Below are 27,277 nucleotides of genomic sequence, written 5' to 3' on the forward strand. Positions count from 1 at the left end.
TAGTCTTCCAGCCAACTCCTTGACTTTTATTAGGCAAAAATAAGACAACACCAGTAATCCTTTTTCTTTTTTTTTTTTTAATCTAAATGTTTATTAATCAAATATTTTGCAACATGCAACTTTGAAATTAGTACAAAGTTCACATCAATAAAGCCCTGCTTTCATTACTGTGTCTGATGTTTTTTCTTTATATACGCCATCCTTCCTTTTCTCCGTGTATCATTTTTTTTTAACTGAACTATTTATTCATTTTAATTTTAAATCAGAAACTGCTTTTCAAAATTACAGGATGCCTGTTACAACTTTCCATAACAAACTGTTAGCAGCTCTGAATATTTTAATAATCATCATAATACAATTAGTTATAAAAGTAATACCCCTACCTCCCCCATCCTTTTCTCCAACTCCTTGTCTCGAATTTAACTAGGAGTCACTGCTGTAAGCTCTTCTATTTTCTTTGTCGTCTAGTACCTCATTTAGCTCCTCCCTCCATCTCCCTTCTATTTCCGTCATCCAGGTCTCAAAGGGGGACCAAATCTTTAGGATTTCATGTATCCATTACTATTATTATGCTGTTATTTCACTCACCATAGAAACCCCCCCCCCCCAACACTACAGCTCGCATATACGGTGAGTATGGATTGTTCTACCTCAAAGGTAACTTCATCCTAGCTGTTGTGACTTCTGTCTTTATTAAGTTACCCATATACACCCAGATTCTGTATAGGTTGCTCGTAAATAATTAGTCAATTAGGTGCTATCAATCAATTATTGAAGTTAACAAGCACTTAATTGGCAGTACTTAATTTTATGGTGTGCAACTCTAAAGGGGGAGCAGCTATGGGAGGGGCATGGGCATGTAAGGGCATTCCGAGAAATTAGGTGCAATGTTATAGAATAAGAACATAAGAATTGCTAGACTGGGACAGACCAAAGATCCATCAAGCACAGCATCCTGTTTCCATCAGTGGCCAACCCAGGTGGTCTCAAGAACCTAGCTAGATCCCAAGTAATAAAACACCTGCCTGAAGTTGAGTACGAGATGTGTGCTAAGTTACTCTTCTATAAAAGGTCTGCGCAGAGTGCCCTTTACAGAATACTATCTTAACATGGAGCATAACGACGCCTAACTGTGGGCGCCATTTACTGAATCTGACCCATAAGCATCTGGCTGTACATTAAGTAGAAAGATCTTATGGTCTTCTGATTTTTTATCTTTACTGTCTCTTCAATTTTGTTGCCCTTCTCCAATAGTCCCACACTTCTTGGCACTTTTACCACATACGAAAATAGTTCCCAATCTCGCCACAGCCATGTCAACGGTGTCCTGAAACCTTATTTGTTGTCATCTTATTCTTGAATAGATTGTAAGCTCTGTCATGCAGGGATTGTTTTTTTTTAAATGTTTTGTATATTTCTAATAACATTATACTGTAGAAATGATAAGTAGCAGTAGTTATTCAATCTCAGAAGCTGTATATTCTTTTTTATTTGTTTTCTATTAAATGTTGCTGAAAAAGATACCTCTCACTTTTTATTTGGTCTAAGGTTTGTTCAGCAACCAGGATTCTAATTACCCACAAACCCTGTGCTCCCTCTTGTCAACATGACACAAAGGAGGCAAATCTAAATTTATAACCTCTGAGAAATCATTCCCAGTGAGGAGAACCAGCTATAAAAATTACTTCCCTTTCTATAACATCACAATCAGGCAAGTAGTATACTTGCTTCAGCAATTACACATTGGGAATAGACTGTAATTAACGGGACATTTCATAACACACCTCATATAATACTTATATTAAGCTAATCTCAAATGGAACATGAATGGTTTATATACCATATAAACATAGGACTGCTCATAAGTTGTTTCCCCCAATCCCAGCAGTTTCCTCCTGTCTCAAAGCTTGCCTCCTACTGGGTTATAGTGCCACAAAGACTGCCTTTGCAACCATGCAGAGTGTTTTCTCATATTTTCCACCCTCCATCTCCCTTCTAGTCTAACTATCATAGTGAGAATATGAAACCAGTATCATACCCGGCTTGCTGACTACCCGGAATGGAGCAACACCCTCCCCCTCCCCTTCAGGCAGTAGGAGGAGTACATGGAGCAGTCATGGGGTTGCAGTCCACATGCATGCTACTGTTGGCTCTAATGGAACCCTGCCCAGAACAGGAAGTTGAAGTCAGAGGGGGTGGGGCAAGGCAGAACTGACAACCTCGTGCATGTGAAACACAACACCACAACTGCTCCATGCACTCCACAACTCCCTGCAGTCAGGGCGGACCACCCACACCACCTAGCCCTTGGTACACTAGAGTATGAAACACTGAACTTGTAAAATGAAGCACAGGTGCCAACGCAGTCTACCCTAGTGGTTCTCACCTTTTTTCTGTTGACACACCTGATAGATAATCCATCTGAGGGTCATCAAGGAACTGAAAGGGACTATAGCTGAACTGTTTCAACTAATAGCCAATCTGTCGATCAAATTGTGAAAGATTCCAGAAGACTGGAAGGTGGCGAATGTTACGCCGATCTTCAAAAAAGGTTCGAGGGGAGATCCGGGAAACTACAGACTGGTGAGTCTGACCTTGGTACCGGGAAAGATGGTAGAGGCGCTGATAAAGGACCGCATCTTGGTCACTTTGACGGACAAGGTCTGATGAGGACCAGCCAGCATGGTTTCAGCAAAGGTAGATCTTGTTTGATGAACTTGCTGCACTTCTTCGAGGGAGTAAACAGGCAGATAGACAAGGGCAACCCAGTTGACATTGTATAGCTGGATTTTCAGATGGTGTTCGACAAGGTACCACATGAACGACTACTTTGGAAAATTGTGAGCCAAGGAATCGAGGGTGAAATACTCATGTGGATTAAAAACTGGCTAGAGCATAGGAATCAGAGACTGGGGGTAAATGGACAAAACTCGGACTGGAAGAGCATCACCAGTGGGGTGCTGCAGGGCTCAGTGCTTGGACACATCTCTTCAACATCTTTATAAACGATCTGGACATTGGTACGACAATGTTCATTGAAGACGATATGAAGTTATTCAGAGTAGTGAAGACACAGGGGGATTGCGAAGATCTGTAACGTGACATAATCAAGCTTGAGAAATGGGCATCGACATGGCAAATGAGGTTCAACATGGATAAGTGTAAAGTGATGCATGTCGATAACAAAAATCTCATGCACCAATACAGGATGTCCGGGACGGTACTTGGAGAGATCTCCCAGGAAAGAGACTTGGGAGTTCTGATCGACAAGTCGATGAAGCCATCCGCGCAATGCGCAGCGGGTGAAAAGGGTGAACAGAATGCTAGGAATGATTAAGAAGGGGATTACGAACAGATCAGAGAAGGTTATCATGACACTGTACTGGGCCCTCACCTGGAGTACTGCGTCCAGCACTGGTCGCCATACATGAAGAAGGACACGGTACTAATCGAAAAGGTCCAGAGAAGAGCGACTAAAATGGTTCAGGGGCTGGAGGAGTTGCCGTACAGTGAAAGATTGGAGAAACTGGGCCTCTTCTCCCTTGAAAAGAGGAAACTGAGAGGGGATATGATCAAAACATTCAAAATATTGAAGGGAATAAACTTAGTAGATAAAGACAGATTGTTCCCTCTCCAAGGTAGGGGGAACGAGAGGGCACTCTCTAAAGTTAAAAGGGGATAGATTCTGTACAAATGTAAGGAAGTTCTGCTTCACCCAGAGAGTGGTAGAAAACTGGAAAGCTCTTTTGGAAGCTGTTATAGGGGAAAACACCCTCCAGAGATTAAAGACAAAGTTAGACAAGTTCCTGCTAAACTGGAACGTACACAGGTGAGGCTGGACTCATTTAGAGCACTGGTCTTTGACCTGGGGGCCGCCACGTGAGCGGACTGCTGGGCACGATGGACCACTGGTCTGACCCAGCAGCGGCAATTCTTATGTTCTTATGCAGCTGAATAAACCAAAAACCAATGGGACTGATATTTAAAGCAATTTAAAAGGCTAGGAGAGGCTCCTGGCTGTTTAAATCACTTGTATGGGGCTATCCAGGGCTATTCAGCAGCACTTAACTAGGCAATGCTGCTGAATATCCCTTTTAATCACCTATGACAAAACCAGCTGGTTTGTGGGCGGTCCCAGTGGAGTGGAAACTTAGCTGATTAGCTGTGATTTTCAGTCTGTAAAACAGCTGTCCTAATTTTGTGTGGCGAGTTAATCATGCACCTTATTGTAATAAAGTTGCATTGCACAGAGCATCAGGGCTTTGATTTAATAGAGGATGAAGATTTTTATACCTGTGAGGTAACTACTCATGACACCTATTACAGTAAGAGTGAAGTTAGAGTGCTGAGGCTTTCTCCTCTTTCATTTTTTAAATCCTGGTTCTGTGTTTTTACTTTAGTCTATTGCAGTGCATCTCAAACTGTGTGCCGCAGTATTCTGGGGAGGAGGAGAGGCGCCGGTGCCAGCTGACTGCCTACAGGACGTGCCTCTCATGGCGTCCTTTAGGCAATCAGTGGGTGCCAGCACCTATCCTTCTCTCTGGCCCTCTTCCCTTCTGGCACCCCCCCCTACCCCCCGACGTCTCAGGGCCCGCCTGGAGGGCCTTCACACACACGTGGACATCGACATGATGATGTCATGCATGCGTGTGATGTCATCACGGCGATATCCACTCACTTCCAGGTGCCTCGAGCCACGGCCACTAGTGGCGCGGCTTGAGAAAGTTTGCTGGACACTGCTCTATTGGTTTATTAGTTTGACACTTATTTCGTAATTTGTAATGGGAGAGTTTCATTGATGGTCTTCATATTTTTCTTTTCTGTTCTCTCTAAATGTTGTCTTAGTTTGTCCAATAACTAAGCACAGTCTCGCCCAGTTTCCTGAGTCCTCATTTACTCCCTAAGTCTCCCTTCTCCCCCATCCTGAAATTGCCACCTAATCTCAATTCTGAAACCCATTTTTTGGGGAGGTGGGACCTGCTACTCCTAGAATTCTGCTCCTATAGCAACATCAGTGCACCAGGTTCACCCCTTCTCTTTTTTGTCTCCCCAGGCTTATCCCATCTCTCTTAATATTACCAGGTTACCCTTCCCCATGCTCTTTCCTGTTCAGCACCTCTGCTTCCACAGTCTCCCTTTAAAAACTCACTCAGTTTACCATTGATCAAAGTTAGCAGAAGAAGGAGAGCAATGGCAATGATTGTGGCCACAGGGGAGTGAGCAATACCCTACATTTCTGGGTCAGGCTGGCAGCAGTGATTCCAGCCCAGGTGAGGAAGCAGAATGCAGTATTTCCCAAACTAGGCTGGGGACAGAAGTGATCACAGTGGCTGTGCAAGTTGTAGCGGTGGTGAATGGCAGGAGTGGACAGAGAGGCAAAAAGCAGAACTACAATATTTCCAACTCAGCTAGCAACAGCAATGATCATTGGGAGTGAGGGAAGGAATAAATAGGGAGTGTGAGACAAGAATTTAAAATACTTGACTTGCTGTTCTGCACTCAGCATTTGTGGTTGTTAAGAAAGCTGCAAGTTTGCTGTCTGTTCCATATTTTTCGTGACACACCAGTGTGTCAAGACACACTGATTGAGAACCATCAGGTTAAGCATTAAGCATCACCTCTTTAGAGATGCCAAGTTGCTTAGTTCCATCTGGGCCAGTACTGACTTTCTGAAAACCTTATCCTAATGCATTTTGGGAGTTGTGGCCATTGTTTCAATGGGTATTTTGGGAGTTGTGGCCATTGTTTCAATGGGTTTAGAATCAGGGGCAACAAATGCTAGACTGCTTTGGAATATGTTCAGAATCAAGACTGTCCATAAACTGTCCCTTCTGGAAGTGTAGGTACTTGGCAGCTCTGCCATTATGCAGCAGCTGAGACGACTTTTCTCTAGGGGCTCTTAAACTCTGCTTCCACATCATCTCCAGCCCTAGCCAACCTGAGAAAAAAGAGCCAGATTGAAGAATCAAACCCAGATCTCTCAGCCTAATCATAATTTTTTAAGTGAATTTCCAGAACATTTGAAAAAGAAATTGCATTACGTCCAACTGTCCTTATTCTACCTCACACAGAGCAGAAATTCCAACTCCTTATGTCTGTGTAGCTTAACGACATGTTATGCTATGTGCAATTTTATATCCCACCGAATCCTCACAAAATCGCAAAATTGGGGGGGCCTCAGCCAGGTCACCCTGCCCATGACCTATCTCTACCCCTCCTTCCCCCAACAAAATGTAGTCTGAGTCGAGGTAAATTTTCCGCTAAGAGAAGTTTATTGTAGGCCGCAGCATGGTTACATAACAATAAGCGATACAGTAATTATCACTAGCATACAACTTAATCCTTCTAATAAGCATATCAATTCTTAGCACTAGCAATAACTACTGTATCTATCACTGAATTCTACCCCATCTACTAGCTGTCCTAATCTCGACCCGGGAAGGCCACACTATCACACAAAGCAGGGGGACCATAGCCACTGCCATGTACATTAGTCATTTCAAAACATGTAGCTGAATGTATTTGAGTAGGCAGCGCCGGTCAAGCTGTCCAAGCTTGGCTCGAGCTGTTGTCCAAGCTTCTCGGGCCCCACTGACTGCTCATGCCCCCTTGTGCCATTCAAGCGAGTGGGTACCGCTGGTCACTTCTCGAGCGTGCCCTTCTGTCCTGAAGGGTGTCTCATTAGCCATCGAGGAATAGGAGCCCTCACTTTAGAGTGCCACAAATCCTAATCCCCTTCCTCCTTCACGGACCCCTCTCCGCTCATCTTGTGCCCCCCCCCCGGGTCACCAATCCTGCCATAACTCGAGATAGTGACTCTTCACTTGCCGAGAGTCCCCACAGGGACCCCAGTTCCCCATGCTGCAGCCTCCTAAAAGAGTACTTGCAATTGTGTATGAACATTGCTAATCCTCATACCCCCTTCAGGCGGTAAAGCCCTGTGTGATTCTCTGTGCTCAATACATGCAGAATGCCACTTCCATTGCTGCTGAGAATACCCCATACCCCCTTCAGGCGGTAAAGACCTATGTAATCCTCTGTGCTTAATACATATCGCTACCCAGAATTATACATAGAATCATACATGCTACATAGAGTTATACGTGCTACTTAACTTTATACATGTAGTGCAGTGGTCTCAAACTCATGGTCTGGGGACCACATGCCAGGTACTATTTCGAGGCCTTCGGTTTGTTTATCATAATCACAAACGTAAAATAAAACAGTTTCTTGATCATATGTCTCTATAACTATAAATTACAATATTATTATTAAGACTTAGCCAAAAGGAAAGCTTTAAAAACTATAAAGAGTTTTACCTCATGCAAAATTGTCATTTCTTTAATAAGACATTAACTACGGTACTTTTTTCTGAGGCCCTCCAAGTACCTACAAATCCAAAATGTGGCCCTGCAAAGGGTTTGAGTTTGAGACTACTGATGTAGTGTAAGATAAGGTATCTAAAACAATAAGTAACCACTAACATTGTAATAAGTGTTTACTCTGTAATGGCAAAGTCTGAGTAGTAATATGACTGCAACTTGGCAGGATCTTTTAAACCTTTCAACAATTTGAACATTGGAGAAAGTGGGTAAAAAAATCTTAAAATGGCCTGAGTGGGCTTTCCAGGAGTCAAAGGAGGGAATTAGGATGAAGATAGCTTTACTTTTTTAACAGTGAACTCTGAAGGACAGAATATTTTTCAGCTCGAAGCCAAATTTAAACAAATTTTTACATGAATAAATTTAAAAAGTAATTACATTTCATGTACTTATCATTTTAGAATTGCTTCAACCTGTGCTATTAATTTGAACCTCATGTTACTGGGTGTTGATATGCAAACTATTTTCCCTTCTATATATAGACAAATGATAAATGGATTATTGTTAGCTGTTACATCTGCTATGGCCAGGGCATGGAGCCGTTCTTCCCTGTCATCTATCACTGAATGGCTCAATAAGATTTAAACGATTTGCAAGGTGGAAAAATTAACATCTGAACTGAAAAATTATAAGGAAAAATTTGATGAGGGATGGAATCCCTTTCCACTTAGGATAACAAATATGTAGCTCTTGTTTTGGATTTGATTTGTGCCTGTTAATGCCATGTAATGTTCTTGACTTGGAGAGTGGTTCGTGTTAAAAACTGAATAAAAAAGATTTTGAATAATAAAAAAGTATTGCTTCAACCAAAAACTGCCTGCTTAGATAGCTGTATAGTATCTTGCCAAAAGCATGCTATAATTTTGCATAAAAGTACAACCTAATTTATCTTATGAACTGTATATAATATTGACTATATATTGGTGGTTAAATATTATGACTATTAATTATTTTTATAGAGCTATTAGATGTGCACAGCACTATACAGAGTCACAAAGAAGACAGTCCTTGCTCAAAAGAGCTTACAGTCTAAACAAAGACAGACAAACAGGATGTCATTGATACAGTTAAGGGGAATGGTTATTCTGCTGGTTGATTTGGTGGGTAGTGGGGATTAGGGTTATGGATGGGTTTTCAGTCTGCTTTTAAACAAGGGAAGGGGTTTGACGCACAATCTCAGGAAATTTATTCCAGGCATAGATGAAAGGAACAAAGTCTGGAATTGTCAGTGGAGAAGGGTACAGCTAAGAGCAGCTTATCTGAGGAACGGAGTTCTTTGGGAGGTGTATAAGGAGGGAGAAGAGAGAAGAGATATTGAGGGGCAGCAGAATGTAGGTCAGCAATAAGAGCCTGAACTGTATGTGAAAGTGGATAGGGAGCCAGTGAAGTGATTTAAGGAGAGAAGTGACATGAGTGTAGCAAAGTTGGTAGAAGATGAGTCATGCAGCAGAGTTTTGCACAGATTGCAAGAGGGAGAGGTGACACTACAGGACACCAGTTAGTAGATTGCAATAATCTAAGCATGAGGTTACAAGAGTGTGGACAAGGGTCCGGGTAGTGTGCTCAGAGAGGAAGAGGTAAATTTTGGTGACGTTGTAGAGATAGAAACGATAGGCCTTCTTTATATTATTCATTAATGGTAATGATCTCATAAACCAGTAACATCAAAAGTACTTTTAATGGTGCAGATAACAGGGTATTTTAAACCAAAGATCCAATGAAAGGACATCTGTAACATAGACATGGGTGGGGCCCAAGTGAGCAGTGGCCCCCCCAACTTTGGGTTCAGGCCCACCCAGCAATGGCATATGCTTGCTGTAGTTGGCAGAGATCCCCAAGTCCTGCCACCTGAAGACCTCTTATGAAGGTGTCCAGAACTCCCTGCTGCCAAATAGTATTCCTGAGCTGGTACCTTGTGTATTTTTGGCTTTCATGATTGCCAAAGTTTATAAATAGGAAATGGAAATATGGCAATCTGTTTTATTGGACTAAACCTCCTTCCTCAGGTCAGGATAGGATACCGTAACAGCAGTATAATGTACTGTCCTGAAGAAGGAGGATTTGGCTTCTGAAAGCTAATTGAAAAATGGATTTGTCCAATAAAATGATATTTTCTTATTTTCCATTATTTGTTTTATTTCTGTTTGTTAATTTATAAAGTGGTGATTGTTATTTGTCAATTTTTTCAAATTTACACCTGCTATCTTTATATTTTGCACAGTATTAGGGGACATGTATCACTGTTTTTTGTGGTGTTGCATTGTATGAAGAGGCTGGTTTCTTGGCAGTTCAGTTTAACTTTTGTCTAAATATTTCCATTTTTAGTTTGTGATTACATATTCCATACTGAGCGAGGGTGTATCTGTGCTCTGTGTGTATGAAAAGGATATGGTTTTCTGATAGCATTGACTGTACAGGATCAATCTGTATTAATCTGGCTTCTTTAGTTTTACAATGGATGTATTGGTGTTCCAGTGCTCTCTGTAGTGTTTAAGATGCTGCCTTTTCCTAGGTGCACCCCTGTTGTGTTAAAAAATGATAGGCTTCTGGTGTCAAATATGCAAAGTACGCCACTGGATTTAATGAATATGCATGAGATACAAATTAGTCTCATGCATATGCGTGTGCGCTTACATAATGTGACCATTTATTTTTTTCATCAAAACGGAATATCTATTAATTGTCAGTACTGCCCCCAATCCCGCTCCAGCCCTGCCCCAATCTCGCCCTAGCCCTGCCCCCAATCCCACCCCCAATTTCTTCCATTCATTTTTCATGTACACATATCTTATTAATTCATAATGGTAAGCATAAAATTTAAAAAAACACAAAGCACACTATATGCAGAGAAAATGTTAATTATTTATATTTGGGGGGAGGGTTCAAAGATGTCAAGGCAGATGACTTTAAAATATGCAATGTCACCTCAGTAACTATAGAAAAATAGACAAATGTAGTGCAAAATATAGACAGCGGATATAAATTCTCAAAACTGACACATTTTGATCACTAAATTGAAAATAAAATCATTTTTTCTACCTTTGTGTCTGGTGATTTCATGAGTCTCTGGTTGCGTTTCCTTCTCACTGTGCATCCTTTCTTTCTTGCTTTCTTTCTGCACTCAGGCCCAACAATTGTCCCTTTCTATTCCCTCCCTCCTTCCTTCCTATGTCCTTAGTGCCCCCAGTGCCTCCTTCCTGTCCTTAGTGCCCCTTCCTAAATCCTTAGTGCCCCCAGTGCCTCTTTCTCATGTCCTTAGTGCCCCTTCCTATGTCCTTAGTGCCCCCAGAGCCTCCTTCCCATTTCCTTAGTGCCCCTTCCTATATCCTTAGTGTCCTCAGTGCCTCCTTCCTATGTGCTTAGTGCCCCTTCCCATGTCCTTAGTGCTCCCAATGCCTCCTTCCCATGTCTTTAGTGACCCCAGTACCTTCTTCCTATCCCTTAATGCCCTCCGTGCCTCCTTTCTATGTCCTTAGTGCCCCTTCCTAAATCCTAAACACCTAGAGAAGGTTAACTGGGTGACTTTAGGACAGGTATATTTTGGTCAAACATTGAGGCCCATTTTGCATAGGATGTCAAACAAGGAACTGAAACGTCCAGGTCAGGACATGCTGAATTCCCCTTGTATAGAAGAACGTGCAGGAGTGCATGCCCATTTCCTGGCAGCTCCAGCAGAAGCAGGGATTTACAAACTATAAACAAAAATGTGTCCCAGTGCTGGAAATTACAATATGAGGCTCATATTCAAAAAAAGAAAAATGTCTAAAAAGTGGCATAAAGAGGGAGAGGATGCTGCTTATGGGCTGACTGGATGGGCTTTTTGGCTTTTATCAGCCATCATGTTTCTATGTTTTTTTCACCAAACCCTTCTAATTCACTATTTCCAAAACCTGTTTTCTAGATGGATTTTTATGTTGTTCATCCATAGTTTGTCTAAATCTCAAGAGAGTGTGTTAGATGCATGGAATGGGCAGAACTAAGGTGGGCTTATGACTGTGACGTTTTTCTGCCATAATTATACTCGTACATTTTAGAATATGTTCAGGGCACAATTTGGATGGTTGGGGCTAGATCTGATTTAACATCAAATAAGTGCCAAAATGGTGCCTAAATTGACTAGATGACCACTGGGGGGATGTAGGTATGACTATCACCCCCCCCCCATATTCACTGACCTCCCATCCCCCAAAGATGTAAATGAAACAGTACATACCTACCTGTATGCAGTGGCGTAGCCTCCCCTTCCCTTGTACCTCTTTCATTTTCCTGGCGTGAGCAGTATCATGAACTTGCTGCCTGTGTCAGTGTGGGCCCTCCCTGATGTCACTTCTGAGGCCTACACCTAGGAAGTGACACCACAGGGACATCTGACACGAGAAGAGGGCAGGGGAGGAGCCCTACCACCCCAGGCACCATTCACCCTCACTATGCCACTGCCTGTTTGACAGCTTCATATGTTATGGCCAGTTCTATTAGAGCAGCAAACAGGTCTCTGAGTAGCCTAGTCAATGCAGTGGAATGCAGAGAAGGGGACCCAGGACCATATCCCACTCTAACTACTACGCTTATACTGGAACATGTGAGCCTTCTAAATCCCATTCTAGGCCCACTGTATCTATATATAGGTGACATCTGCATGCATAAGGGCTATTGTTGTAGTGTACAGTTGGGTCTAGTAGGTTTGGAGTAGGTTTTGGAGGGCTCACCACACAATGAAAGGCTGTTATGGTGAGATGTGTACCTGAGACCTTTTATGCAAAGTTCACTGCAGTGCCCCCTGAAGTGCTCCACTGCTTTGTTGAGATGCCTGTATGGCCAGTCTACTAAAATTGCTGGCCTTTCCTACATCCCAATGGCTTGTTTTGTGCTTTTTCTTTTGGACGTATTTTCAAAAAGAGAGACACGCATCTGAAAAATGGCCATTTATGAAAAAACTCAAGATAGATGCTTTGCAGTTTCAAAAAAATGGTCATAATTTGCTATAGGATTTTTGTGCGTCTTCTGCAAAATGTCCAAACTCAGTTTTGGGTGTCATATCGAAAATGCTCCTCTATATGTTGCTGCAACACCTTATAATTGACACATTGAAACTACAGTAAAACCTTGGTTTGCGAGCATAATTCGTTCTAGAAGCATGCTTGTAATCCAAAGCACTCGTATATTAAAGCAAATTTCCCCATAGGAAATAATGGAAACTCAGGCGATTCGTTCCACAACCCAAAAACTTTAATAGAAAATACTATACGTACTTGTATTGCAAGACCTCGCTCATTTAGAACAGTCATTACACTCTTGCAGTGTCAGAGAGAGAAGAACCATCGGCTTAGTTGTGATGCTGTTACGTGTGTATACTGTATGTACTCATTTTTCAAGTGTTTGCTGTGTTTACATAGTAACATAGTAACATAGTAGATGACGGCAGATAAAGACCCGAATGGTCCATCCAGTCTGCCCAACCTGATTCAATTTAAATTTTTTTTTTTTTTCTTCTTCTTAGCTATTTCTGGGCGAGAATCCAAAGCTTTTCCCGGTACTGTGCTTGGGTTCCAACTGCCGAAATCTCTGTTAAGACTTACTCCAGCCCATCTACACCCTCCCAGCCATTGAAGCCCTCCCCAGCCCATCCTCCACCAAATGGCCATATACAGACACAGACCGTGCAAGTACTGGCCTTAGCTCAATATTTAATATTATTTTCTGATTCTAGATCCCTCAGTGTTCATCCCACGCTTCTTTGAACTCAGTCACAGTTTTACTCTCCACCACCTCTCTCGGGAGCGCATTCCAGGCATCCACCACCCTCTCCGTAAAGTAGAATTTCCTAACATTGCCCCTGAATCTACCACCCCTCAACCTCAAATTATGTCCTCTGGTTTTACCATTTTCCTTTCTCTGGAAAAGATTTTGTTCTACGTTAATACCCTTTAAGTATTTGAACGTCTGAATCATATCTCCCCTGTCTCTCCTTTCCTCTAGGGTATACATATTCAGGGCTTCCAGTCTCTCCTCATACGTCTTCTGGCGCAAGCCTCCTATCATTTTCGTCGCCCTCCTCTGGACCGCCTCAAGTCTTCTTACGTCTTTCGCCAGATACGGTCTCCAAAACTGAACACAATACTCCAAGTGGGGCCTCACCAATGACCTGTACAGGGGCATCAACACCTTCTTCCTTCTACTGACTACGCCTCTCTTTATACAGCCCAGAATCCTTCTGGCAGCAGCCACTGCCTTGTCACACTGTTTTTTCGCCTTTAGATCTTCGGACACTATCACCCCAAGGTCCCTCTCCCCGTCCGTGCATATCAGCTTCTCTCCTCCCAGCATATACGGTTCCTTCCTATTATTAATCCCCAAATGCATTACTCTGCATTTCTTTGCATTGAATTTTAGTTGCCATGCATTAGACCATTCCTCTAACTTTTGCAGATCCTTTTTCATATTTTCCACTCCCTCTACGGTGTCTACTCTGTTACAAATCTTGGTATCATCTGCAAAAAGGCACACTTTTCCTTCTAACCCTTCAGCAATGTCACTTACATACATATTGAACAGGATTGGCCCCAGCACCGAACCCTGAGGGACTCCACTAGTCACCTTTCCTTCCTTCGAGCGACTTCCATTAACCACCACCCTCTGGCGTCTGTCCGACAGCCAGTTTCTGACCCAGTTCACCACTTTGGGTCCTAACTTCAGCCCCTCAAGTTTGTTCAACAGCCTCCTATGAGGAACTGTATCAAAGGCTTTGCTGAAATCCAAGTAAATTACATCTAGCATATGTCCTCGATCCAGCTCTCTGGTCACCCAATCAAAAAATTCAATCAGGTTCGTTTGGCACGATTTACCTTTTGTAAAGCCATGTTGCCTCGGATCCTGTAACCCATTAGATTCAAGAAAATATACTATCCTTTCTTTCAGCAACACTTCCATTATTTTTCCAACAACTGAAGTGAGGCTCACCGGCCTGTAGTTTCCTGCTTCATCCTTGTGACCACTTTTATGAATAGGGACCACATCCGCTCTCCTCCAATCCCCAGGAATCACTCCCGTCTCCAGAGATTTGTTGAACAAGTCTTTAATAGGACTCGCCAGAACCTCTCTGAGTTCCCTTAGTATCCTGGGATGGATCCCGTCTGGTCCCATCGCTTTGTCCACCTTCAGTTTTTCAAGTTGCTCATAAACACCCTCCTCCGTGAACGGCGCAGAATCTACTCCATTTTCTCGTGTAACTTTGCCGGACAATCTCGGTCCTTCTCCAGGATTTTCTTCTGTGAACACAGAACAGAAGTATTTGTTTAGCACATTTGCTTTCTCCTCATCACTCTCCACATATTTGTTCCCAGCATCTTTTAGCCTAGCAATTCCATTTTTTATCTTCCTCCTTTCACTAATATATCTGAAAAAATTTTTATCTCCCTTTTTTACATTTTTAGCCATTTGTTCTTCCGCCTGTGCCTTCGCCAAACGTATTTCTCTCTTGGCTTCTTTCAATTTCACCCTGTAGTCCTTTCTGCTCTCCTCTTCTTGGGTTTTTTTATATTTCATGAACGCCAACTCTTTCGCCTTTATTTTCTCAGCCACTAGGTTGGAGAACCATATCGGCTTCCTTTTTCTCTTGTTTTTATTGATTTTCTTCACATAAAGGTCCGTAGCCATTTTTAACGCTCCTTTCAGCTTAGACCACTGTCTTTCCACTTCTCTTATGTCCTCCCATCCTAACAGCTCTTTCTTCAGGTACTTTCCCATTGCATTAAAGTCCGTACGTTTGAAATCTAGGACTTTAAGTATCGTGCGGCCGCTCTCCACTTTAGCCGTTATATCAAACCAAACCGTTTGATGATCGCTACTACCCAGGTGAGCACCCACTCGAACATTAGAGATACTCTCTCCATTTGTGAGGACCAGATCCAATATCGCTTTTTCCCTTGTGGGTTCCATCACCATTTGTCTGAGCAGAGCCTCTTGAAAGGCATCCACAATCTCCCTACTTCTTTCCGATTCCGCAGACGGAACATTCCAGTCCGCATCTGGCAGGTTGAAATTTCCCAACAGCAGAACCTCCTCTTTCCTTCCAAACTTTTGGATATCCACAATCAGATCCTTATCAATTTGCTGCGATTGAGTCGGAGGTCTGTAGACTACACCCACGTAGATAGAAGTTCCATCTTCTCTTTTCAGAGCAATCCATATCGCTTCTTCCTCTCCCCAGGTCCCTTGCATTTCGGTCGCTTGGATATTGATCTTTACATAGAGAGCTACTCCTCCACCTTTATGACCATCTCTGTCCTTCCTAAAAAGATTATATCCCGGTATGTTTGCATCCCATCCATGTGATTCACTGAACCATGTCTCTGTGATAGCAACAATATCTAGATCTGCCTCTAACATCAGGGCTTGCAGATCATGAATTTTGTTGCTTAGACTGCGAGCATTTGTGGTCATCGCTTTCCAGCTATTTTTCAGCGATAATCTCCTTTTTCGTATGGATTTTTGTGTCGTTTCACTTTCCGTTGCAATACTAAGAAATGAGTTGCTGATATTGCTTATGTTGCAGCCTTTACTACTATCACATCTTTTCTTTTGCCGGGGGTGGTCTCTATAATTGTCCTTCGTACATACACCACCCCCACCTTCTAGTTTAAATGCCTAGAAAAATATTGTCTAAATTTCTCTGCAAGGTTTCTTTTTCCTGCTGTAGTAATATGTAGCCCATCAGTGCAATATAGCTTCTTGTCCTTCCATGTATTTCCCCATCCTCCTATGTACCTGAAGCCTTCTTGATGACACCAGGCTCTGAGCCATCTATTAAAGTCCTCTGTGTTTTTCATTCTTTGCTCTCCTTTTCCATATGCAGGCAGTATTTCAGAAAAAGCTAAAGTCTTTACAAAAGGTTTCACGCCCTCACCAAGCTCCCGAAAAGCTTTCTGTGCTGCAAGTGTGGAGTTGTTGGCCAGGTCATTTGTTCCCAGATGGATAACAACATCAGTGTTAAAATCCTTAGTTTCTTCCTTAATTATAGACAGTATTTGCCTGGAACTCCTGGTAGCTGAGGATCCTGGAAGACATTTCACTATTTTGGACTCCTCGCCCTGTGTTCCAAGGTTAATGCCTCTGATGATGGAATCCCCCAACAGTAATAGTTTTCTGTTTTTGGCTTTTTTATTTGTACTTAGGGTGCTCTTGTTCTCTTGAGTTTCCTTCATTGGTTCCAGTCCCACCTCCCTTCTGTTTTCCTGAGTATCGCAGTGCTCTAGTGGAGCGAAGGAATTCTGTAGAGGTAATATTAGTGAAGGTGGATGTTTCTGTGTTACATGTCGCAGTCTTCCTGAGCCTACTGTGACCCATTTATTCCTGGGCTGTTTTATTCTTTGAGGTAGAGGTGGTAAGTTGGTATGATTTTGTGGAGTGATGGAAGCTGCTTTAATTGTATTCAATTCCTGTTTAAGTTTGCAGAGCTCCTCCTTAATACTGGCAAGTTGAAGACAGATGGGGCAAGCCTTAAGCCTCCAAATAGTATGTCTTGGAATTAAAGCACCACAGTGATTGCATAGAATAAAGGTCATCTTGATTGGTTGTGAAGTCCTGATTATATGGGTCTCTATATATGAATAGTGGTCCCTGGGGTTGGTGGGACTATAAGTAAGACTACTAGTAAGGCAGAAATATAGGCTCTATACCACCTAAAACACAGTATTTTAAACAAAACTGCAGGAAGAGGAAATAAGATTTAACAGAGGAAAGAGAAGGATTTTTTTGTGCTTTTTTATATTTTTTTTAGTAAGAAACAGGGAGGAGAAGAGAAATTAAGCAGATATAATGCTGAAAACCAGTCAAAAGAGCAGAATATGAAATGTTGAGTAACTTAGCTTTTAGAAGTTCACAGGGCAGCCTTGTTTCAGCAATGTCCCAAAGATAATGCAATTAACCTTAGAAGTAAAACAGAGCCCCTCCCTTCTCCACCTAATCAGACACAATGGCTAAAAACTAGTGAGTCAGAAATATAGGCTCTATACCACCTAAAACACAGTATTTTAAACAAAACTGCAGGTTCTATCAGTGCTACCCTAAAACACAGGATTTATAACAGGATTTTCCCTACTTTAGTCCCCCTGAGCCACAGACACCAGAAATATAGGCTCTATACCACCTAAAACACAGTATTTTAAACAAAACTGCAGGTTCTATCAGTGCTACCCTAAAACACAGGATTTATAACAGGATTTTCCCTACTTTAGTCCCCCTGAGCCACAGACACCAGAAATATAGGCTCTATACCACCTAAAACACAGTATTATAACAGTCACTACACTCTTGAAGTGTCAGAGAGAGAAAAACCATCAGCTCAGTTGTGATGTGTGTATACTATATGTACTTGTATTGCAAGACATTGCTTGTATATCAAGTTAAAATTTAATAAAATGTTTTGCTTGTCTTGCAAAACACTTGCAAACCAAGTTACTTACAATCCAAGGTTTTAATGTACTTCTCTTATGGACACTGTTGCTCCAATCAATCACTGAGATGCTTTGACACTTACACCGGTTGCTGTATGACCTCAGCTTTTCTGTCCTCACCAGAGCACGATTTATATCACAATATGTAGCCCTCTGATATCCTATTTACATTTCTTCATTCGTTATTAGGACCCCTGAGGAAGAGTTACACGGACTGTGTCAGGTCCTCACCTGATGCTATAAATACGGATCTGAATTGTTCACAATACATGTGAAACAGAACTATTCAAATATACGTGGATTTGAACTATTATCGTTTTAAAATTCTATTCTACTGAATAAAGAACTTGCATCAGGTACATCGACTCTACAGTTTCTTTTTGTTTCTTGACTCCAACCAGGACTATCATGGGTTCCTGGCTGGAGCAGCAAGATGGTGGGCCCTAAGGATGAGAATGCACTGGATACCAAAGCAAGTTTTAGTTTAGTTTAGTTTTTTAATATTGTGGGATAGGTGGAGGAGGTTGCTGCTGCTGAAAGTTATTGGAACAGGGGTGTAAGGCTATGCTGTTGTGCCCACATTAGAAGCCCTGTTTTTCTTTGCATTTCAATGGAATGCTTAATGGCCTCATTAACATCCTTCTCAATGCACTATGCTGTCATGTCTTTTGTGCAAGATAATACATGTACCTGTTCTCAACCCCTCTCTGCACTGCTTGACCAATGTCCCATTGTAATCATGGAGTTAGGCTTGTGATAGCTTTTTGCATTAGCCCCTTTATCTGGTTAGCTAACCAGATAAGTGCCTTTGAATACAGGCCAAAAACCGTTTTTTAATGTCAAATCCTGAAGTAGCTAATAAAACTTTTATTGCATTTAACATGTGACCTGCCTGCTTACTTAAATTACCAGGGATCAAACACTCGAGCACAGTACCACAGTACTTCTGCATTCTGCTTCTATTCCCTGAATAAGTCTGCATCTATTCCCAGTTGCATAAGTCGATGAAGTTAGTGCATGAATTAGCATGTGTTTTCATGTTAGCATGGGAATGATTACTTTGGTTATGCACTAACAGTATGCACTAGGTTTATGCATTAAGAGTGAAATTCTATATATGTCACTTAAAAAATCGGCACAATTCTATATACCTCCTCCAGAATTAGGCACAGTTTATAGAATTATGTGTAGCGCCCATCTGCATGATTAACATTTAGGCACATTCAGTTATGCCAATGAAAACCAGGCCTAAAAACTGGGTCTCAGTTAACCGGGACACTCACACAACTGGCATAAAAATCACCGGTGGGGAAAAAAATGTCCCCCAAAGCACCAGCGGCAGTGTCCTGAGCCTCAAATCCTCCCTCCCTCCTTCAAGCCTGAAGCAGCTATGAACCCCCCTCCCTCCTGCCCCAAAGCAACAGCATGGCAGTGGTCCTGAGCCACAAAGCCCTCATCCCTCCCTCCCTCAAGCCCTGAAGTGGCAGAAGCAGGCAGTGGTCTTGAACCGCGAAATCCCTCGCTCTCTTCCTCCCTCTCTCTCTCTCCCGTACCTGATGCGCAGCAGTTAGCAGGAGGCACAGGCTGATCATGGCCCAGCAGGGCTTTTCCTCTGAAGCGTCACTTCTGACACATCAGAGGAAAGGCCCTGCCAGCGCTGGCCGCGAGCAACCTGTTTTGAGGCTGCCTCCTGCTGACCACTGTGCTTCAGGTATGGAAGAGAGAAAGGGAGGGAGGGAGCGAGGGGTTCACAGCTCAGGACCGCCACCTGTTTCTGCTTCTTCGGGGCTTGAGGGAGAGAGGAGGGCTTTGTGGCTCACGACTGCTGCCACGCTGTTTCTTTGGGGCAGGAGGTGGGAGGGAATTGAGAGTGTGTTAGACAAGGTTTCTAAAATAGTCTCAACCAGAAAACCAGTTATCAGGTATCCACTAATCCCCGTGGATGCCGGATAATTGAGATTTTACTGTACCTGCACCTAGGTTCTGCATGGATTGGACATATTCTATAACAGTGCAGCTCACTTTTTGGAATGCCCACGCTCCTCTGGCAACACACCCTTTGAGACCCATGCACAAGAATTTACAGTAAGCCTAAAAAGTTGTGAGCATAAATTCTAATTAGTGCTAATTATTGGTGCTGATTGTTTTTTTAAACAATTAAGTTATGAGTGCAAACCAGCCCTGCGCACAGGTTTGCGTGCACAACTTTGGTCGCACTATACAGAATCAGGTCCTAATTGCTTAGAATTCCTAAATATGGTATCTAAAAGCAATTCAAATTTCTTATAGCTATCCAAAATAGAAAAAGAAGTGTTGTCGTAGCAGCAGTAGTGTTACCAGCATGTTGAAGTTGCTGATTCATCTTTGAGTATTCCCAGCATGAGAGGCCAACCTGTATAATACTGGAACATTAGTAATTTATATAACTCACTAGGACAGTTCAAGATGTAGACTTTAATTTATGTGTTCATCATATATCCCCCCCCCTGGTTTTTTCAAGATGCGCTGCTGAGCAGTGTGAGCAAAATGCCGAGCCGCCCATAGGAACAGAATGGGCAGCTTGGCATTTAGCTTGTGCTGCTTGACAGCGCAGATTGATAAAAGAGGGGGTTACTTTGTTTATGGAACAGACAATAATGCAAATGGAGATCTGTTCCTATTTTCTCCTTTTCCTGAGGCCTGAAGAGGGGGAATATTATGAAATGAAATGTTTCTGTTGTAATAGAGGGTGTGTGTTATCTGGCGCCCAAACACATCACTCCGGGGGTTTAATATGCTGTCAGCTGAAAAAATATTGTGCATGTGTTTTGTGGTGGGGACCATTGGCACGGGTTAATACATTGACTGAGATAATTGCTGCAGTCTTTTTGAATGACTTATTTACTACCCCCACTGTATAGAATCAGATTAATGTTGAGGGAAAATATTTATTATTGTTTCCAGGGCCTTGTTAAACATTTTTTTTGTAATATATGTGATCTCTGGGTGTGGGAATCATACTACACTCTGAGTGGGTAAGAGTAGTCTTTGAAAATGTCTAAGCGTGAGGAAAGCTGAGAGATTTCCTGGCACTGATTTGCTATTAAACATTTATGTGGCACCGTGAGATGCTCAGTACTGGAGAGACACATAGAAAAGACAGTCCACACTCTGTGAAGCCTTCAAAGTGCTCTAAACACAGACAAGACAAACGAGATTTCAGGAATAAAGAAACTGGTTGAATATGTACTTTAAAAATATGAGATTTCTGCAGCCCAGTTTAACTAAGCTAAAGGTCTCTCTGCCTCTAAAAGTCTGTATAAGATATAATAGTGGAGTGGATAGTGTGGGGCAGGGAAAAAAAAGAAATTGACTAGGACAGATTTTATCCTTCATTGCTGGCTCTAGAAAGCTAATCAACAAAAAAATATATCTGTAAATGATTTATTTTGTATTGTTTGATATGCTGTTTTCAAATCAATATCAAAGTATTGTAGTATACAAAGTATATTTAAAATAATAAAACATATAAAAGTTTTAATATAAAAATTTAATTGGTAAGTAGAAAAGGATGGGAATGTAATAGCGGAGCAAATAGTATATCAATGAACCACAAGGTAATGGCGAAATAGAAATCTCTAATGTAATGTAATGTAATAGACATTTATTTGTATATTAGGATTTATTTACCGTCTTTTTGAATGAATTCACTCAAGGCGGTGTATTGCAAGAATAAGTCAAGTATAAGCAACAGGCAATTACAGTAGTAAAAATCAAATTACAAAGTATGGAATAGTATACTACATTACAATGTCGACACAATGATTGGTAAAACATTTTAATAGACTGCATAGTAAGTAAGCACAGATGGAACATATACGAGGGTGAATCAAAAATAAAGACAATTGTTAAATTACGCGATAACTGGAACAGAGCTAGTGAAATGCAAAATATGTACTCGTACATTGCCTGTTGGATAGTTCATGCATGCACAGTGCAATGCTTGACCTTTAAGAGTGTGGCAGCCACGAGATCAGAAACATGGATGCTCCATTGCAAAATTGCACCATCGAAGAACAATATGCAATAGTGCGCTTTCTTTGGGCAGAGGGAGTGAAACCTGTGGAAATTTACCATCGGATATTGACTCAGTATGGACATAGCACCATAGTAACATAGTAGATGATGGCAGATAAAGACCTGAATAGTCCATTTAGTCTACCCAACCTGATTCAATCTAAAAATTTGTTGGGGTTTTTTTTTTTCCTTCTTCTTCTTCTCCTTAGCTATTTCTGGGCAAGAATCTAAAGCTCTGCCTGGTACTGTTCTTAGGTTCCAACTACTGAAGTCTCCGTCAAAGCTCACTCCAGTCCATACACCCTTACAGCCATCGAAGCCCTCCCCAGCCCCTCCTCCCCCAAACGGCCATATACAGACACATCAATGAAAGGTTTATGAATGGGTAAAAAGGTCATTCTGGTTGCCCATCAATATCGCACACACAAGAACACATTGTCAGGGTAGATGCCTTGATTAGAAAAGACTGACGGATAACAGTGTCTGAATTGGCTGCAAATTAGGATATCAGTTATGGATCTACATTTGTCATAATGCATGATGACTTGGGATACAGGAAAATCTGCGCAAACCAAACAGCTTACTGATCTGACAAGCAACAGCATGTGGAGGTTGCAACCCAGTTCCTGAGATGGCATGAAGAAGATCCGAGTATTTTGGAGAGAACTGTCACCAGCAACGAGACATGGGTGTATCACTATGACCCGGAGAACAAAAGATAAAGCATGTAGTGGAGCCATCTGACTTCTCCAATGAAGAAGAAATTCAAACATCAGTCCTCCTCCAAGAAAATCATGTTAACCTTCTTTTAGGACAGGAAAGGCCTATTCTGATGCATTTTCAGGTTTCAGACTCCTGAGGCAAGCCCATTTGGGACCTAAACACGATTGTGTCAAGTGTTGATATATAATAAAAGTGGTTAGAGACTTGTTACTGTCAAAGGAGAAAGCAGAATTGTTGGGTTCAAGACTGATACAATGGAATCTTTTGAGGTAGGACACCAAAATATCTTTTTTCCGTGATCATTACACCATCCTGGCTTCCTTTTACCAAATGGAAGGAAACATTTGTTTCTGTAATGATATTAATGATCTCATGCATGAACTGAGATAAGAACATGTTTCTGACAGTGATTGGGCACCAGAGTATCCTTTGCTGTTTGTTTCCTACTTTCTCAGTTACACTGGTCAACAACAAAAAAAGTTTTTCGTTCTACTGAGAACTTAAGAAGTGTTCTTAGTTAATTTAATGACGCTCATTTCAGATCTGTAATTGAAAACTAGCTCTTAAATCATACTGATTTTTTTAGACAGTTTGCCATATCTGCACAATATTGCGAGTATGAACTGTGTCCCACCAAACTTGTGTTAAGGAGTTTACTCTGAAAACAAACATGAAGACATTAAGGAGACATGTTAGAGCATATATTTACGCCTCTCTTAACTCACACAAAATTGATGTCAGTATGTTCAAAAATGTTTGAAACACTTGCTTTTACGCTTGTAGTGTACATTTCTCTCTTTGCAAGAACCAACAATAATCTCCCATCATACTGGGATTGAACTTTCCCTGATATCTGCTTTCCATCACCTTGATATCTTGATGAAATCTTTCCCCATGCTCATCGCTGACATCACCAAGATTGGGTAGAAGGAAGTCGAGGTGAGAATGTAAGAAGTGCATTTTAAGTGACATTCTGGCACCCATTAGCTGATATGCTGTCAGTATGTTCTCGACAAGCTCAGTATAATTCTCTGATCTGTGATTACCAAGAAAATTCTAAACAAACAGCACGAATGCTTCCCATGCTGCTGATTCAGCTGGGTTCAGCTTCTGTTTGAATGCATCATCAAGGATCAGTTCACGGATTTCATGTCCAACAAAAACACCTGCTTTGATTTTGGCTTCACTTTTCTCGAAACCATACATACTTCTTACGTGCTGAAACGCATCACCATTTCTGTCCATCGCCTTGACAAAATTTTTCAGCAGACTCATTTTTATGTGAAGTGCTGGAAGATAGATTTTCTCACGATGTACTAACATCGTGCTTCACATTGTATATGCCAGGTGTGGATTCATCTCGGTTTAGCCATTGTTTCTGCCTGTAGTGGTTGGCATCATCACGACTGTTCTAAAGACACAAGAAGTACATGCATTTGGTGTACCCCAGTTGCAGACCTAGAAGGAGTGACACAACTTTGAGATCACCACAGAGATTTCATTGGTGATCTGCATAGCATGTGAGTTTTAAAAGTGTCTGCATCGACTTGCACAATTCCTTCAACTCAACTGCATGAGCAAGAGGAACAGATGGTTTCTGGTTTCCATTGTGTAAAAGTACCGTTTTAAGGCTTGCTTTGCTTGAATCAATGAATAGTCTCCATCTGTCAGAAACATGTTCTTATCTCAGTTCATGCATGAGACCATTAATATCATTACAGAAACAAATGTTCCCTTCCATTTGGTAAAAGGAAGCCAGGATGGTGTGATGATCACGGAAAAAAGATATTTTGGTGTCCTACTTCAAAAGATTCCATTGTATCAGTCTTGAACCCAACAATTCTGCTTTCTCCTTTGACAGTGACAAGTCTCTAACCAGATCATTAAGATCTTTTTCAGTTAGCGGGCTGATGTTGTTTTTCATCCACTTTAGGTTCATACAACTCCACAGCAGCAGAGGCACATTCTTCATCTGAACTTTCGGCACATTGTGCTGCAGATGTGGAAGAAGGAATTGGAACTGGATTCTCCGAGTCATGAGGAATAGGTTTAATTGCTGACGGGCAATCAGGATACACAATTTTTGATTTATTCCTTTTTGTGAATCCAGCAATTTTTGACATGCAAAAGTATCAGTCTGAGTGATGATTTGTTGGTTCATGCCACACCATGGGTACAGCGAAAGGCATCTTCTTCCGTTTCCCATTCCGCCACTATGTTAATCCGGAATAGCAGACCGTGCAGCACACATGAGGTGCCCACGCTTTATCTTGGTCGCCAACTTTACAGCCAAAATAATGCTGGACAGATTCTTTGAAGTCTGCTGGACAGATTCTTTCACTGATCTTGTGCAGTAAATTGTCCGCATACATAACATAAATTATCAGGATGGTTAACAAAACCTTGTCTGTTCATAATAATGATAATATCTTAGACAAAAACAAACAAAATATAAAAATTCACAGGAAGAAAAAGTAGCACAATCACTTTTTAGTATAAACTTTCAAATTACTGGTATATATGATTGATGAGCTGTCCTAAAATGCAATATTGTGTTACAAAAACAGTAAAATACCGACACTTCAAAGTAGCGTTATTGACGAAAATGATATAAACACAAACTGGGAAAGTAGGAAACAAACAGCAAAGGAGACTCTGGTGCCCAATCACTTTTATTATATATCAAGACTCGACACGATCGTGTTTTGGCCCCAAATGGGCCTGCCTCAGGAGTTTGAAACCTGAAAAATGCTTTGTATACTATTCTTCCAAAGCAGTCAGAAACCAATATGTGAAACATTAAAACTAGCTTTTAAAGCCGATGTAGCAGTCTTAACAAAAGCTGGCCGCAACTCTAGTAAACAACTTCCTCCAAAGGTGACAGAACTCCAGTAGCAAAATGCTTGTTGACCAGTGTAATCTGCCACAGAACCCATGTTATTCTTATGGGCCCTGCTGCAGATAACATGCATTAATCCCATCCTTTCCTCTTGTTTTATTATGTTTGTAAATTTAGTCTTCAATATGTTTCATAAGGTTTAGTTCTTTGTTTGTTTTGTTGCTCCCTTAATTTTTGTAATTTTACTGATATGTTCATCGCTTAGAATTTTGAATAAGCTATCAATCAAATTTATAATAAACTTGAAACTTGAATAAAAGACCTCCTAAATGTGAGACACATAAGGGAAGGAAAGGAAAACTATAAAATGAACAATAATTCCTGGAAAACTGCAGATATCCTTATTTCTCAGGTCCAGAAGTTCATACTGGTCTAATATATAAAGGTCCTGATTCTATAAAGCCTGCCTAACTTAATTGAGCAATAGGTTTATCAGTGCCGATATTGGCACTCAAATTTCAAGTTTATTATGGCTTGACATACCACTTTAATTTCCAAAGTGGTTTACATCATACAGATTTTATAATAAACACCTCACAATTGGCTTTAAGTCATAGTGGTCAGAGTTTCTTTAAATGGTGGCCCCATGGAATGATTTAGATCCAGATGTTCAGAGCTGGTCTATATGGTACCTAAAATCTGCACTAGGCTATTATTCAGCAAAGGACTCTCAGCACAGAACGCCCTTTGCTGTATACTAGCCTAGTGCAGACGGGTGCTAGTATTTACACCTGCTGAAACCTGGTGTAAATGCTTGTGCCCAATTTATGGCAGTTTGCTGCACATTTTATAATATTCTATAATATCATGCCTAGCTTCTGGGAGTGCCCTCTGATCTTCCCATGCTCCTTCAGTAGCCATGCCTCTTTGAAATTGCATGCTATAAAATGTAGGTGCAGATGTTAGAGAATTGTGCACTAGAAACTTCAAATTGATGCCAACATCAGTTATTGATTGTTGAAGCCTCATTAACAAATTACTTTGCATGCATATCTTCCCTTAGCACCCAACTGTGGCAATCTATCCAGAATCTGGGGCATGTATGTCTATTGGCACTAAATCTCTGAGTCCTGGGAAGCCACTAGAAGTTATCTGGGTACAGTCTATATTCCGAGCCAATACCCAGAAAGCTATCCAAGCAAATGACCATTTATGCAATTCTATTTGTCTGGGTAGTTATCAGGCACCGGTACTGAATATCAATGGTGCCTGGATAACTTCCATCTCCATCCCTTGGCACTAACCTATAGCAGTCAGATCCCCTAAAATCAGGAGTCTTAAGTATCAGGGGAATGGTTTGCTGATGTTGCTCTTTATAACCAGGTTTCTGGATGGTGGACCTGAGGAATACAGCTTTTGCTGCAATAATTTTCAACACTACAAAAACCTACCAAGATGGCAAGCTGCCATCCCCACTTGCTGAGCTGTTCATGGTGTGGTGTTCCTTCACTGAAGTGTATGGGCATGTGGGTAGATGGGGAATTGGCTCCTGTATTATGATGTTATAATTGATTTCCATTGTTGATAATTATATTATGCATTGTCATTTTATGTGTGAGTCACTACAGGCTATGTGGTGAATGAAAATGAATGAATGCAAGTACTGGTGTCCTGATGTGAATCAATATATTAAATCAGTGTTTCCCAACCCTGTCCTGGAGGACCACCAACCAGTCGAGTTTTTGGGATAGCCCTAATGAATATGCATGAGAGAGATTTGCATATAATGGAGGTGAAAGGCATGCAAATCTGCTCCATGCATATTC

At 41.5% G+C, this 27,277-nt stretch overlaps 1 protein-coding gene across 50 annotated transcripts in view; it reads left to right on the forward strand.

Annotated features, from left to right (window-relative positions):
- Window positions 1–27,277, forward strand: part of ABI3BP (ABI family member 3 binding protein) — a 433,553-nt gene that overhangs the window by 45,658 nt on the left and 360,618 nt on the right. The window lies entirely within an intron of this gene.

This window comes from Geotrypetes seraphini, chromosome 4 (assembly GCF_902459505.1).
Source record: "Geotrypetes seraphini chromosome 4, aGeoSer1.1, whole genome shotgun sequence".
In the NCBI taxonomy this organism is placed as follows: Eukaryota; Metazoa; Chordata; class Amphibia; order Gymnophiona; family Dermophiidae; genus Geotrypetes; species Geotrypetes seraphini.